Here is a 14,036-nt window from a genome sequence, read left to right as displayed (position 1 = left end):
TCAAATAAAATGTAGTGGTTTGTTTAATTTAACAAACTTTTATTGCTATTATATCACAAATAAGTAAATTATTGAAATAATATAAGTGTAATGCTATAGGTTTCAGTATTTCTTGATCTGACTGGCAAGCACACACGTGTATTGCACAACACACAGTGATTATGTCAAGGTCATTTTTTGCAAAACTGTCGGCCCACAGTGATGAAACCTCGTTTTCACAGCGATATCATCCCTGAGGGTGCGTCTATCTTCTTGTACTCTGATCGGAGGGCGATAGGCAACTCGTGGGGCACGTGCTCGTCTAGAAATGATTCATTATCTCGAGATGGCTGTGTCATCATCGTTACAATAACTATAGCTTGTCTGGATATATCATTTTTGAAATTATATTTCTCACATAGCTGAAAGACTGATCAAAGAGTCATTATAACAATTCAGTTCTGTTTGGATGCTATTCAGGAGCTTTAAGATAGTTTCCGTAGCAAGTGGCTTGTGCGTTTGCTCGGAGAGCGGGAGGTCAGTGGTCGATTACTGGCCGCTTCATACCAAATGCCATTCTCTTCCCACAGAGGTTACTCCTGTCATATCTTCCTACGTAACCTCTGTTCTAATACGGCCCTTTCATGGTGTGAGCGTTCAAGACTCGTGATTGGAGGCAATCAGATTTAGTTGTGCAATCAGCGACGTTGTTTCAAAAGTGATCATTTGCAAGGCCTCGGTAATTTCCGTATACTTCGAGAAAACTAAACCTCTTCCCCCTGCGCGATGCGCAAACGTTTCTTCTAGACAGAACTCAGTCATGTTATGGCGGATCAGTTGCGACTCCATCGCCCTCGTTGACAACGGACAAGCTGGCCATTAAACGTCTTGTGTGTAACATCAACACAAGTCCCCGGCAAATGGGGGGATATTTGTGGCCTCACATTTGCTTGTGTTAGTCAAGTTGAATCTAAGTCGATGTAACACGTGTTCTGATTGGATAGAAAGAAGGGAGATCATTCGTCTTGCGATCTTATGCCGCTAGGGGATTTTACGAGAACCGGAAAATATGGCCGTATTAGAACAGAGGTTACGTAGGAAGATATGACAGGAGTAACTTCTGTGGGAAGAGAATGACCAAATGCTGGTGCTCGGCATAAGGCAGTGTTTAAAACTCCTAAATTTCCAAGCTAGACAGCAGGACTGGATACAACTTGCCTGTCCGGTTTTCAACAATTAAAAACAAACAAAATCAAGTTAGTCAGGTTACTGTTTGAAGGCATCGCAATGAACTACATAGCACTAACAGGCAATGCACAGAGTTTAGGTAAACTGAAAGCGTTATCGTAACATGAACTGTCTAATCGTAAGTAGTTTAACATAATCATCATAATACCGTAAACACCTCAAACTGACGACAAGAGAACCTGTCTGATATTATGAAATATTTACTGAAATTATGAAATATCTACCAGACCACCAGGCTACTTTTGAAATTTGACCGTCCAAGATGAAAATAGACCGTTCTGGACGGTCGGGCAGGCGGGAATTTTAGACGCTGCAAAAGGGAATAGAACCATGAGTCACCTGACCACCCGGTGTTAGTAAACTCTGAAGCTCTGATCCGGTATGCCCCTGAGAAGACGATATGTTTGTAAAATGACCTAATTTCGGTATATACTAGCTCCATCACGCAGATGTGTCACAGTACCCCAACGGCATGGATCGTTGAACATAATACCAATCACTGGATTGTGTGTTCCAGATTTTACTATTTACAGGCCGCTACCAGAAACCTGTAATATTATACAGCGGCTTTAAGCTTGCAAACAAACCAACCAAAATGACATTCAACAACATATATCGATGAACCAACAAAAAGATTGATTATTCATCACTGTCTGCACCCTGGTAGGGATGGGTTGACCTAGACCTAGAAATGAGTACGCACAAGTCGCGCTCATCCCTCTGCGGCGCCACTCCCTCGCGGTCTTGCACGTGCACTTACAGTTATGCACGGCCATGCTGATGAGGTCATCGAACCGCAGTTGATGCTGTTACTGACGACAGTGCGCCAGACTCCAGACATTCCTCGTCAATGCATCAGTTGCCCTGCTACTTTGTTGTGTAATCGATCCGATGTCCTCCCCAGCTGATTTACTGATACATTAAGAGCCTCTCCTGCATCGCCAATCTATCACAGACAACAGATGTGTATATAAAGATGGTTTGGGCCTGTCCGTATATTATAAATTGATTTATAATAGAAAACACATTGAGGCCCCATGTCCAAGATGCGACCAGTGTAAACTATGTCTGGTGAGGTGAGGTGAGGTGAAATTGATTTTAACGTCGTGCTTGAGAATATTTCGCTCATATGACGACGTGTATGTGCATGTGCATGTGTATGTGTATGTGCATGTGCATGTGTATGTGTATGTGTATGTGTATGTGCGGCTGCTTGTACTAGCCCAGACTTAAGCTGGTTTTATAGTGCTAGCCCACTGAGATACCATGCCATATATGGTCTCTGATTATACTGACTGCGAGCCGACCAGTCCTTGTGGTACCCATTAATGCCGAGCGCCAGGCACGGACCAACAAGTACCATATTTTAACGTCTTTTGGAGGCGGAGGCAGTCAACAATGTCTGGTGATCACACCAGTGTGAATGCTTCTACCAGGGTTTTGCCAATATGATCATTTTAAATCTTTTCTACGAAATCAAAATTGTGTCTGCACAGAATAGTCTCTTTTTTGTGTTGGAATTCAAAGTTGTCAGTGCAATACATAAGTTATCCCAATTCAGAAGCAAATAAATCCATTAAAAAATTGAAAGTATCTTCCTGAATCAATTGAGTTTACGAAATCTACATCCGGGCCCCCGTTTCACAAAGCGATCATATAGCGCTAAGGTGATCGTAACTCCCATACTTTAACAAAGACTTACGACAGTCGTAGCGGTTCGTAGATTGATGTGGAGAATTCGGTGGGTAGCAGGGTTTGCAAAACATGTGTACCGTCAACTGGGCATCGATAGATATGTTCCCGCCATTTTTTGTTTTATACAAGATGCTCAAGTTAATTGCAAACACATGCACTTCATCAGGTAAGAACCATTCTATTACAATATATATCTTGATCATATCATCTAGACATTCGTGACTAACTCGTGTTATTCCGGGACAAGCCGAATAGCGACTTCTTGCAGGTTACGGAAAGGGGCGAGTGGTGACGAATGATCATCTAGACCGGGCGCCACCATTTTGTTTCAAGTGGAATCTGATTCGCTGACGTGAAGGGCACAAAAGGGACATAACTCGTAAGAACCACTGGTGTCCCTGGTTCACGAAAGCACAGGGGTTCGAATCACTGTTTGGACAATAATTTAAAAAAAATAAAAATCTAGATTTTTGCAACCATATATTGTTTTTATATGGTATGAGTAACTTATATTTCAAATTTGAACGAAATCGGTGAAGAAATGGATTTTTTAGAAAATTCTCCCGCTACACTCATTACATAAAGAGTATTATGAGTGTAGATGGAAAATTTTCTAAAAATTCCATTTCTTCACCGATTTCGTTCAAATCTGAAATATAAGTTACTCATAACATATAAAAAACCATATACGGTTGCAAAAATCTAGATTTCTTTTTTTTTAAATTATTGTCCAAACAGTGATTCGAACCCCTGTGCACGAAAGCATGGTCCAGTGTTGTTCGGCAGTTGTGGTGCATGGTTGTGGCTTCGACCAGAAATAAGGTATTTGTGCGCACAAAACATTAAATGCAGGAAGATTGATCGCAACAACAGAATATATTTACTGTGAATAAAACTGTAAGACATTGTACTCGCTTACTCTGATGATGAAAATTGCTATGACCTTCTGCTTAATTAAATGGGTTTAAACACCAAGCAATACATATTGTTGATTCAAAAGCAATACATATTGTTGGTTTTCCACCATTAGATTATCTCATACCTGCCTGGAGCACGTATTGACTTTGGAATTGAATGGTAGAGGATGCTGGAGCCCGAATATTGCACCAAGGGAAAATGTTTCACTTTCGCAAGAATCGTACTTCTAAGATTTTGTCTTAATTTAACATGCCGAAGACATACCAAGAGATTATGCTCAACAGTTTCAGGCATTAAGTACTAGACGGAATTTGGTAACAAAGAGTTGATTCATCCTTATGAACAACACTTGTGTCGGCATTTAGTGCTCAGTGACCAAGACGAATTCTACTAAAACCAACTACATTACGTCTCTACACGGTAAATTTACAATTTGTGTGTAACCTGTTATAAAGAGCAGTGTCTGTGCATAACGTCTCACTATCATGGAGACCGACATCACAATGGCATTTTCAAAATAAAATTTGGCAAGGTCAGAATTCAAATGAATCAACCTTATAATAAAGACTGACTGAGTTTGGTTTTACGCCGCTTTTAGCAATATTCCAGCAACATCACGGCGGGGGACACCAGAAATGGGCTTCACACATTGTACCCATGTGGGAATTCGAACCCGGGTCTTCGGCGTGACGAGCCAACGCTTTAACCATTAGGCTACCCCACCGCCCCCTTATAATAAAGAAATCATAGCACGGTTATTTGATACTTTATTACCCTGGACACCGGCATGAGCTTGAACGCATACACCATCACACGAGATATGTTTAATATAAAAAAAACTGTCCGTTTCGACATTTTGTAAACAATATCATTTCTGGACCCATTAACAACAAATTCATGGTGGAATCACCACAACAACGATTTTGTGTATACATTGATAAGGAGGTTTAATTCTGTTTGATTGATACATGTACAAATAAAATTTACACCTCCAACTGTACAGTTAATACGCATAACAACATTTGTCAGTTTGTTTTCCATTTAATAACAATGTATTTGAACGAATTTTAGTCATATTTACAAGGTGATTCTATGAAAAAATTTACAACATGATTTGTATTTACAAAATCTTTTCTTTCTTTTTTTCCTTTTTTTTTTAAATAGGCTCTATCAACATCTGTGCTTCCATGACAACGCCACATCTACTCCAACCAGTAGTAACAGTCACTCAGGAAGTTGGTCACGTGACACACAAGTCCAGTGGCCGTATGCATATGTCGGGCGTAAATTCTAGTCCGGGCGTAAGTAAAATGTGCGCCCGGACGTAACGTTAACCGGTATGCACATAGTAGACGTAGTTAAAGTTACGCCAGTCGTAGCGCTCTATATTTACGCCACCTACCCAGCAGGCGTAAGCCAGGCGTGCCTTGTAATGGCGGCACTGGATGCCAAGTTTTTTATCAGGCGCACATTTTCAAAAGTTTTTAAAAGTGAACGTTGTGCGAAAATTGGGCTCGCGTGGTCCTGGATCTGCGTACGGCTATAAAATTACACAGAAATGTAGAATATTTCATTTCATATCCGTTGGTATAAATATAAGTGCGACTACCTCGGCGGTTTGAGAAATAGACACTGCTAAATGTCGACAGAGAGGTCATACACGTATAAAAGATAAGGGGGCATAACTGAGTTATGCTTAACACTAGGTCAATGTTAGTCAGATCACTTGGAGAAAAGTTGTTGTGGATACTTACGCTATATTTTCGTTATGTTGTGTTCACGGTGAACCAACCTATTCCATTACAAAGTTCCCCAATGTGAGCGGATACGTTTTGGTAGTTTCACAATTTATAAGAAAAGATGGCAATGTACTACTTGAGAAAGCAGAATAGCGATTTGGATGGCCCTATCCGATATGTAAGTTAGTTCTTAGATTCCCATATTCTCCTGTTTGTGTAGATGTATATTGACTAATTTTGCATCATTATTAACGGAGTACTAGCCATATCTTCAAATGTACTGAAATTACTGATAATAATACAACATTTTAGTTGACGTCATGGCTTGTTATATGCATTTTGCGACGTCGGAAAAAGACGACATTGGTTTGCTGATTAGTATATATCTTACCTAAATTCCATTAATTGTATGAAAGGTCTCGGCTTCTATGTCTGAATTTAACACTCTTTAGACCAAACATAAAATGAATGATTTTACCAATTAAATAGTGTCCTGAATATATCAATAATTAGACGGTTTGACTGCGTATCTTATTGTGAGCAACACGCGCACCTGTTTGGCATCAATTTAACGTAAATGAAAAATAATATTTCACAACACCCAAATATTTTGCAGTTATGCCTACGTGTGCCAATTTCTTATGTAAATATTATTCAAACAATCAAATACTTTCAAAGAATAAAAAAACGCCTACCCTATATCCAGGTATAATATGGTATTGAACAAGGCTAAATGTATATACTGAAAATAGTTTGATGAAAAAATATTTGAACGATACGCAAAGTATACATCATAATACTGAAAGTGTAATCGGAAGGATAGGGCGATTGTGTTTACACTTGTTCAACCGACCTTCACCTCAAAGAAATTGTCTAACATGTACAACAATGTTGACGTATGACATCACTACCACCGACCGATTACTTATAAAATGGCGGCCACGGTGACAAAGGTACACAGGATTTTCCGAGGACCCTTCCCTTGATTCAGGGATCGTTTGTACATACATATGAGATGTAAGTAATCAGAATGATTCTGACTATATGTGTATTGATATATGTTTTATCGTTTTCATTGTAAGTACGAGAAGAAGCCAGAAATGCTGATAAAAACCTTTGTCGTTCTGCATCAGTCATGGCGTCACGCTGCACGGACACTTGGACACTTTCTTATGAAATATCAAATGATTGCATTGCTTCTTTTTTTAATTTCCCATTTCTTGCTACGATACTCTTTCCATGCATATTCTAAAGCTATTGAGCCATTGCAAGCAATGAATAGACGGCTGCATGTAGGAAAATTTCAGAAAATGCTACGTAGTATAAAATCGGAATTTTTCTTGCTTTACAAGCGCAGCCTTTCGAGCACAGCGTTCGTTTGGACTTTTTGACACTCAATATCTTTCGTTTCATTTTATCCAGACAGTTGATATTGGTGACAAAGACCATTAGTAATTTGATTCTAAAATGTATGGGGAATTCAGTGATGCATTTGTCGCAGGTAAATGTGATATACACGTGATGTAATTGGCGTCTCATTACCGTCCTCCGCGAAACTTGATTTTGTAAACACTATCCAATATGACGGAAAGCGCACTTCGGCGTTCGTGTTTACAAGTGTATTTTCAGAATTATCATTAGTGATTTCATGAAAACCTGATATCAGTGATCATTAATATGCTATTTTTGAAATTCAATACATCTGAGTAGTAATTATCCGATTTGAACATTTGAAAACATACACCAAATAACGCTGTGAATCGTGATTTCGTAATGTGTCAAATATGGCGACATTTATGGTGAAGCCCATTTTGAAAGTCCATGTTATTTCTCCACCAGGATCCATCGGTAAAGTTGGGTTTTCTCGGTTTTCTTTTGCTTTCCATGATTACGGCTGCAAGGGATGTACCGCGAAGTTGTTTCGCGCCTTTTACCGGTGGTTTAAAAACGTTCGAAAATCTAAAAATAGCACACCGCGCCTTGACGTAAATCCGTTAAGCCGGGCGTAGTAACGCCTAGGCTTAACCGACGTTGTGCATGACGTGTAAGAGGAGGGCGCTGCTAAGCCCGACGTAGTGTGTTACGCCTGACGTTAGCTACGCCCAACATGTGCATACGGCCACAGGAATCTTCCTGATAAATGATCTGTGACTTCTCGGCTTCTGTTCACGCTGTTTCTTTGGTTTCAAGGCTGCCATTTTCTCAGTTTCTGGTACTGAAAATATAAGAGATGAAGTTTGTGAAACAGTGCAGGAACAATACACGTTCTGAATGGACAATATAGACAGAGGACAGACCGTTAAGTCCATTAAGTCACCCATGTAATATTTATTGAATATTGTGAAACGGATAAGGAACAATATACGATCTAAACGGACAGTGGGCAGAGACCAGTCCAGGTAGAACTGGTTGACCGACATACACCCCTGCAAAGATTCCCAAACAATGCTCTGGCTTCGTGTATCACAAGGTTTGAGTGAGCAAGTGAGTGAGTTTGGGAAACAATATTTCAGTTATACCATGCAGTGTTAACATGATCTGGGATGAAAATAATGATGCAGGACTTACATGTGTATTAATGTCATAAAAATAGTTTTGTTCTGGTTCTGCTGCAGTTCACCGAGGTAAGGTTTCTAACACAGAGGTCAGGATTCTAGCCTTATGCTGCCAGTAATTACTCATTCACCACGGTAACGCAAAATACTGAAAGCCTGTTTCATGAATTTTGACTGGATGACTCATTTCATGAATTGAAACCGACGTGGTAACCCAGCAGCACGGCTGTGGTGCTGAAGATCATTAACATTTGAACCCGCGATCAGCAGATCCTCACAATCCAAAGGGACTTAAATCTGAACCGTTCTGCAAACTGTTCTGTTATCAACTTTCAGAAACAAATGAAAGGCTCTACTTACTGACAAATGGTTTCTTCTTCGTCTCCTGTCGTGACTGCCACCCAGACGTCACGTGACTCATCTCCGAGGTCACAAGTTCATCACAGTTCTCCACGGCATCATAGAACTGGGCCACCTTGGCCATGTCGATCGTCTGCTCCTGGATGATGGTGGAGTGGGACAAGGTGGACGATGGCGTGTTCCAGGGTGCCCGGATGGAGAGCTGCTCGCAGTTGGTGGAGATGAATCTGTTGGCACACTCCTCCCATCTCTTCACCTTCCTCGTCTTCACGTCGACGACCGCCCACTTCCACTGGTAGTCACGGTGGACGTCCAGTAGAGTATTTGCCGAAGTAGAAAATGCAAAGAATTGTGATATTTTCATCTTTAATGGATTCCAGCTAAAACTGATGTATCTGATCTATGAAAACGATTTGTAGTTATTGTATATCCAAGTGATGACAAAACGTTATGGATGATCAACTTCTTTATTTTCACAATAGCGACGTTTCGGTATAGGTTCTTATACCGTTTTCAAACATATCATCTATAACGTTTTGTCATCTCTATACCACTAACTTCTAGAATGCCACTCAAACAAATGTATATCCAAGTGTTTTAGATTTTGAAATAAATCTTAGTCACCAAGGGTGTACTTGTGTACTTACCCGCCAGTGGCCAGAATTCTCCGGGTATTCGTGAGCCATCAATGCTTTCTTGGACTTCCAGGATCCTAGACATGGCTCCGAGCCGACAACAGCGAGGGCTTCCCCTGCCTCGCAGTAGAAGGGAGTCTCCAGCTTCAGGGCGCAGGTCTGGGAGACAAAATAGTTGGGGTCCCGTCCCCAGGATGCATGCATCACCCCTTCGTGGTAGGACAGTCGTGCTCTGAAAATGCAGTCTGATCGTTTCAATCAGTTCAACTTATCCCACAACAAACATACATCATGTTTGTTGCATCAACCCTTCGTGGTAGGACAGTCGTGCTCTGAAATAACTCATTCCTATAACTGTTTATCACCTCATTTGATCAAATATTCTTTTATGCAAGTCTAATTCCAGGAAGGGTATTTGCTTCTTGTGATTTTCTTCAAATCAGGGGTTCTTATATTATAATAACGAAACATACCATTAACGCGCTTTGAAGAGATGTGGAAAAGGGATTTCCATTACCTTCTGTCCTGTGCGGGATCCCAGAAGAGGACTTTCTTGTCATCAGCCACCAGCCACGACCATTCAAAGGACGAGGGCACCGGAAGTTCAGCACTGACCTCCCACACATCACTTTCGGAAGTGGACGCTTTGGCAATCAGCTGTTTCTCAAGTTTCCACCGGCCGAGCTGACGGATGGAGCCGAGGAGGGCAACATTCACAGCATTTCTTCTGCCTTCAAGACATCTTTCAACATAGTATGGTAGATGGTACAGCTTCAATACAACTTTCACCAAGTCGGGAGCCATGTTTAACTCATGGGTGACGTGATATGTTTCCGAACTTCAGAGTTCAAAAAGTGAGAGACGTATTTCTGTGACTTGACGCAAGCGCTGTGTCTCCAGGAATGAGAGTCACTAAGGTATGATTGTGACGTCATAGAAATCGTCACGTGACTTTATTGGCAATGTTTAGACATTATGACGTCACAGAGAGGACGTGACGCTGCGGTCATGTCTTGTTGTAAAATAAGGGTACGCTGCAAACAGCAAATCCCTTGCAAGTGGTGTCTACCAAATTGCCATCCATGAGTTACACCACGACTTGCTTAGACTAACCCCGGGTGTGCAATGGATCAAAGCGCTCTCACTTAAAAAATGGCGCTTGTTTGCCCGAATGAAGACCATAATAGAAAAGCCTCGCTGATCTTTGACTATTGATGACTACTTTGATGATGTGAAGCAGACTGAGTGAGAATACTGGAACTTTACCCATTTTCGTGTTGATCCAGTGAAGAATTTCTTGTTTTGTTTCAGCCATTTTGGTTTGAAAACGATTCTACCCCAGTCAATGATAAAGCTTTCAGGCTGCTACCCAATGACACGAAGACTGAGGCACTTCTGGTAGGAACAAGTCACCAAATTTCAAGATGTCCCATTAAGAACCTAACCATTGCCGATGCAGTTGTTCCTATAAGCTCATCTGTCAAAGATCTAGGCATATACTTTGATACATCACTGTCAATGGAAACACAGGTGAACAACATCTGTAAGACTTGCTATTTCCATCTTCGCTCCATCAGCAACATCCGTCAATATCTTACAGCTGAAGCCACCCATGCCTTAGTCCGGGCGCTTGTGATTTCAAGGCTCGACTACTGCAACAGCTTGTTGTTTGGGATCAGTCAGAGGCTATTGGATAAGTTACAGGAGGTGCAGAACACGGGCGCACGTATTATCAGTCGCATTCCCAAACATGGCCACATCACACCTGTTCTTAAACAGTTGCACTGGCTCCCCATCAAGGCAAGAAGCGACTACAAAATCCTCTGCTTGACCTACATGGCCCGTCACGGACTTGCTCCCCCATATCTCTCTGACCTGCTTACTCCTTACTCAAACAAGCGCTGCCTTCGATCATCCAATCAGGAGTTTCTGTTCGTGCCAAACTTCAAGCTTAAAACTTTTGGAAACCGGACTTTTTCATATGCAGCCCCAACCTTGTGGAATTCACTCCCATACAATCTGAAAGTTTCTGATAGTATTGCCACATTCAAGTCAGGACTCAAAACATACCTGTTTTCAATGTATTATTAGGAACTCTATTTTGGACGTGTACATATTGCTGTATAAATGTGGGAGACTCTTTTAATCTGTCATTGTTGCGCCTTGAGCATATCTGCTGACGTGGAAAAGGCGCATGAAGAAATCTGCATTTTATTATTATTTTTTACAGATTAAAAATTGTATGCAGCAGAGAGGGTTCGGGTGATCCTGGCACAGTCAGGCTGGTAAGGCTCATCATCAGCTCAGGGCCCTTGCCCCCTCTACACGCAGCCCAGACAGCGAATGGGACTTCTCCCAGGAAACGCTGCCTAGTCGAACCCACCAAGAACTTTCCGGAGAATATGAAGGCTCCCCAACACTGCAGCTTTCTGCATTACCCAGAGTGTCAGAAGGGCTGTGCTCCCGGTGGAGAACCCAGGCACTCTCCTGATCTGCGCCAAGAGATCAGGAGGTACCAAACCAAGGGCACCGAGAACAATGGGGAGCCTGACGACAGTGTACTTGGGATGCAAGCGAGACATTTCAAAGGCGAGGTCCGCATATTTATCATGCTTTTTCCTTAATCTTGTCAATCACATTCCTGTCAAAAGGGACAGAAAATTCAATGATATAAATAAATTCATTGGCTTTATCAAAAAGGACAAGATCAGGTTTGTTAGCAGGAATTCTTCTGAGGCTGTATATGGGCCTATTCCACAGAAGTTTGAAAGCATCATTTTCCATGACGCCCTGGACATGTTCAGGGTCGTACCATGGATGGACCTCGGAGTCAAAGCCACAGGCATGTCGGAGACGGTAGTAAAAGCAACGAGCCATGCCATCATGTCGTTTAAGATATGCTGTTTTGCTGCCAAGGAAGGGCATCCACTGACAAGGTGTTGGACAGTCTCTGTAAATTCATTGCAAAGTCGACATTTCATGTTAATATTCTCTTTAAGAATCACATTTAGGCGATTACGAGTGGGAAGTGACTGGTCCTGAGCAGCAAAAGGAAGCCCTCAGTTTCACATTTAAGACCAGCCGACTTCATCCAGGCGAAGGAGTCGGTGGGATTGCTATTCTGTTCAACACACTGCATGTACACACGATGCAATGGCTTCTCAGAAAGCTTCTCCACAAAAGACCGACTCTGGGCAGACTTGGTAAAGGACTTCACCTGGTTTACTCCCATCGCTGTACCGTCCAGCAGTACATTGCCATCAGCAAAGTCATGGTTTTTAGCAATTTGATGCATAATCCTCGTACAATTCATCTACAGTTGGTTCCCCGAAGTCAGTGGAGAAATTCATCTTCGATGTAACCATATATATACATAACATATAGTGAGTGCTTTAGGTGCGTCTAAACGTTTGATGGGTAGTATAGAATGACTGACACAATGATATCTGATACCAAACAACGTGTCAGCGACCCTCCAATGAAGTGCAATGAAGTGGTTTACACACTTTTCTATACAACATAATTTGATTTATATAATCCATATGTAATCAAAATAATATAATTATAAAAAATTTAATACAGTTGTAATATCGCATGCTTTCCTCTACTTGTTGTCCACAAATCTCTCATGATAGATTATTTACATATTTCTTTCTATCCCGGGCGGTGGGGTAGCCTAGCGGATAAAGTACTTCCTACATGGATACAATGTGTGAAGCCCATTTCTGGTGTCCATTTCGGCTTAAAACCATATCCACTCAAAGTGATTATATCTCACATAGTCAAAACCTACAGGGACATTATCTTCGTGAAGGAGGCTACATACGATGTCTGTGTTGACCAGTCTACATGGGAATGACGTGCAAAAGAAAGTTAAGTTCGATAATGAAATAGAATAGTATTTCGAGGTGATGTGTTTGATGGGGGTAAGTTGTGTTTGGAACTTAACTTTGACATGTGTCGGCGACTGTTTTGTGAACGTTTGTAATGACTGGGTGAAACTGATTTTCATGTGACTTTACTTATTTTACTTTCTTTTGTCCGGTATTGTATATTTAAAGGGAACACACTGGGGCGTAGTTAAAGGGATTTTACGGTACCCATGTATCAGAAGGAATGTAATGTATATTCCATTCAATCAATATTGGGAAAAACACGGTGTTTAAAGTGTTAAGTTCTGTGACAGCGCAGCCACCAAACTTGACGGAGTTTCGGAAAGTGAGAAGGAACGCTGGTCGATTTGATTTAATTGCCTTTATTCGTTTCGGGGGAGAAGCCAAAGACATAAATCAATATATTTTTTGAATGTGCATACTCAACTATATTTCTGGTTATTTCTAGCTTACTCAAATGATGGCACACAAAAATCCATATTTCCTGCATCTAAATTTTAGGATCTGGATTTCAGCGTCTGATGGGAACAACTGATCAATGGAACTTTCACTTCAGTTCCTTCTGTATTTTACGGCAACCTTTAAGAAGGGCGAAGGTGTGTTCATAATGTATGAGGTGCTGGTGTAACTCAATTTGTTCCATCCAGTAGCTGCAGGATAGTGAGTTTATGTTAACGAGCGGGACAATAATTCAGTTCTATCGCGACCTGTCTGTTCAGTGTAAAGAATGACCCCGAGGTTAGTCATATTTTAGACACTCTACAACCTTGGTGAAACCCACAAGCACGGCTTTGATGTAAACTAGTACAAATTATGATGGGAAAATCTTTGGATTCGAACCCATGCTTACACGATTCTTGAACGCATAAGGGAGGCAACTCTGCACTATTCATTTGAACCGTCCCGACAACCGTGCTCACCTTTGATGCTGTCTCTTATATTTTCAGTAACAAAAACTTAGAAAATGGCAGCACTGAAACCAAAGAAACAGCGTGAACAGCAGCCAAGAAGTCA

Source organism: Haliotis rubra, unplaced genomic scaffold (genome assembly GCF_003918875.1).
Source record: "Haliotis rubra isolate DU_JTF1 unplaced genomic scaffold, ASM391887v1 Scf80, whole genome shotgun sequence".
NCBI lineage: Eukaryota > Metazoa > Mollusca > Gastropoda > Lepetellida > Haliotidae > Haliotis > Haliotis rubra.
This window is presented reverse-complemented; position numbering follows the sequence as displayed.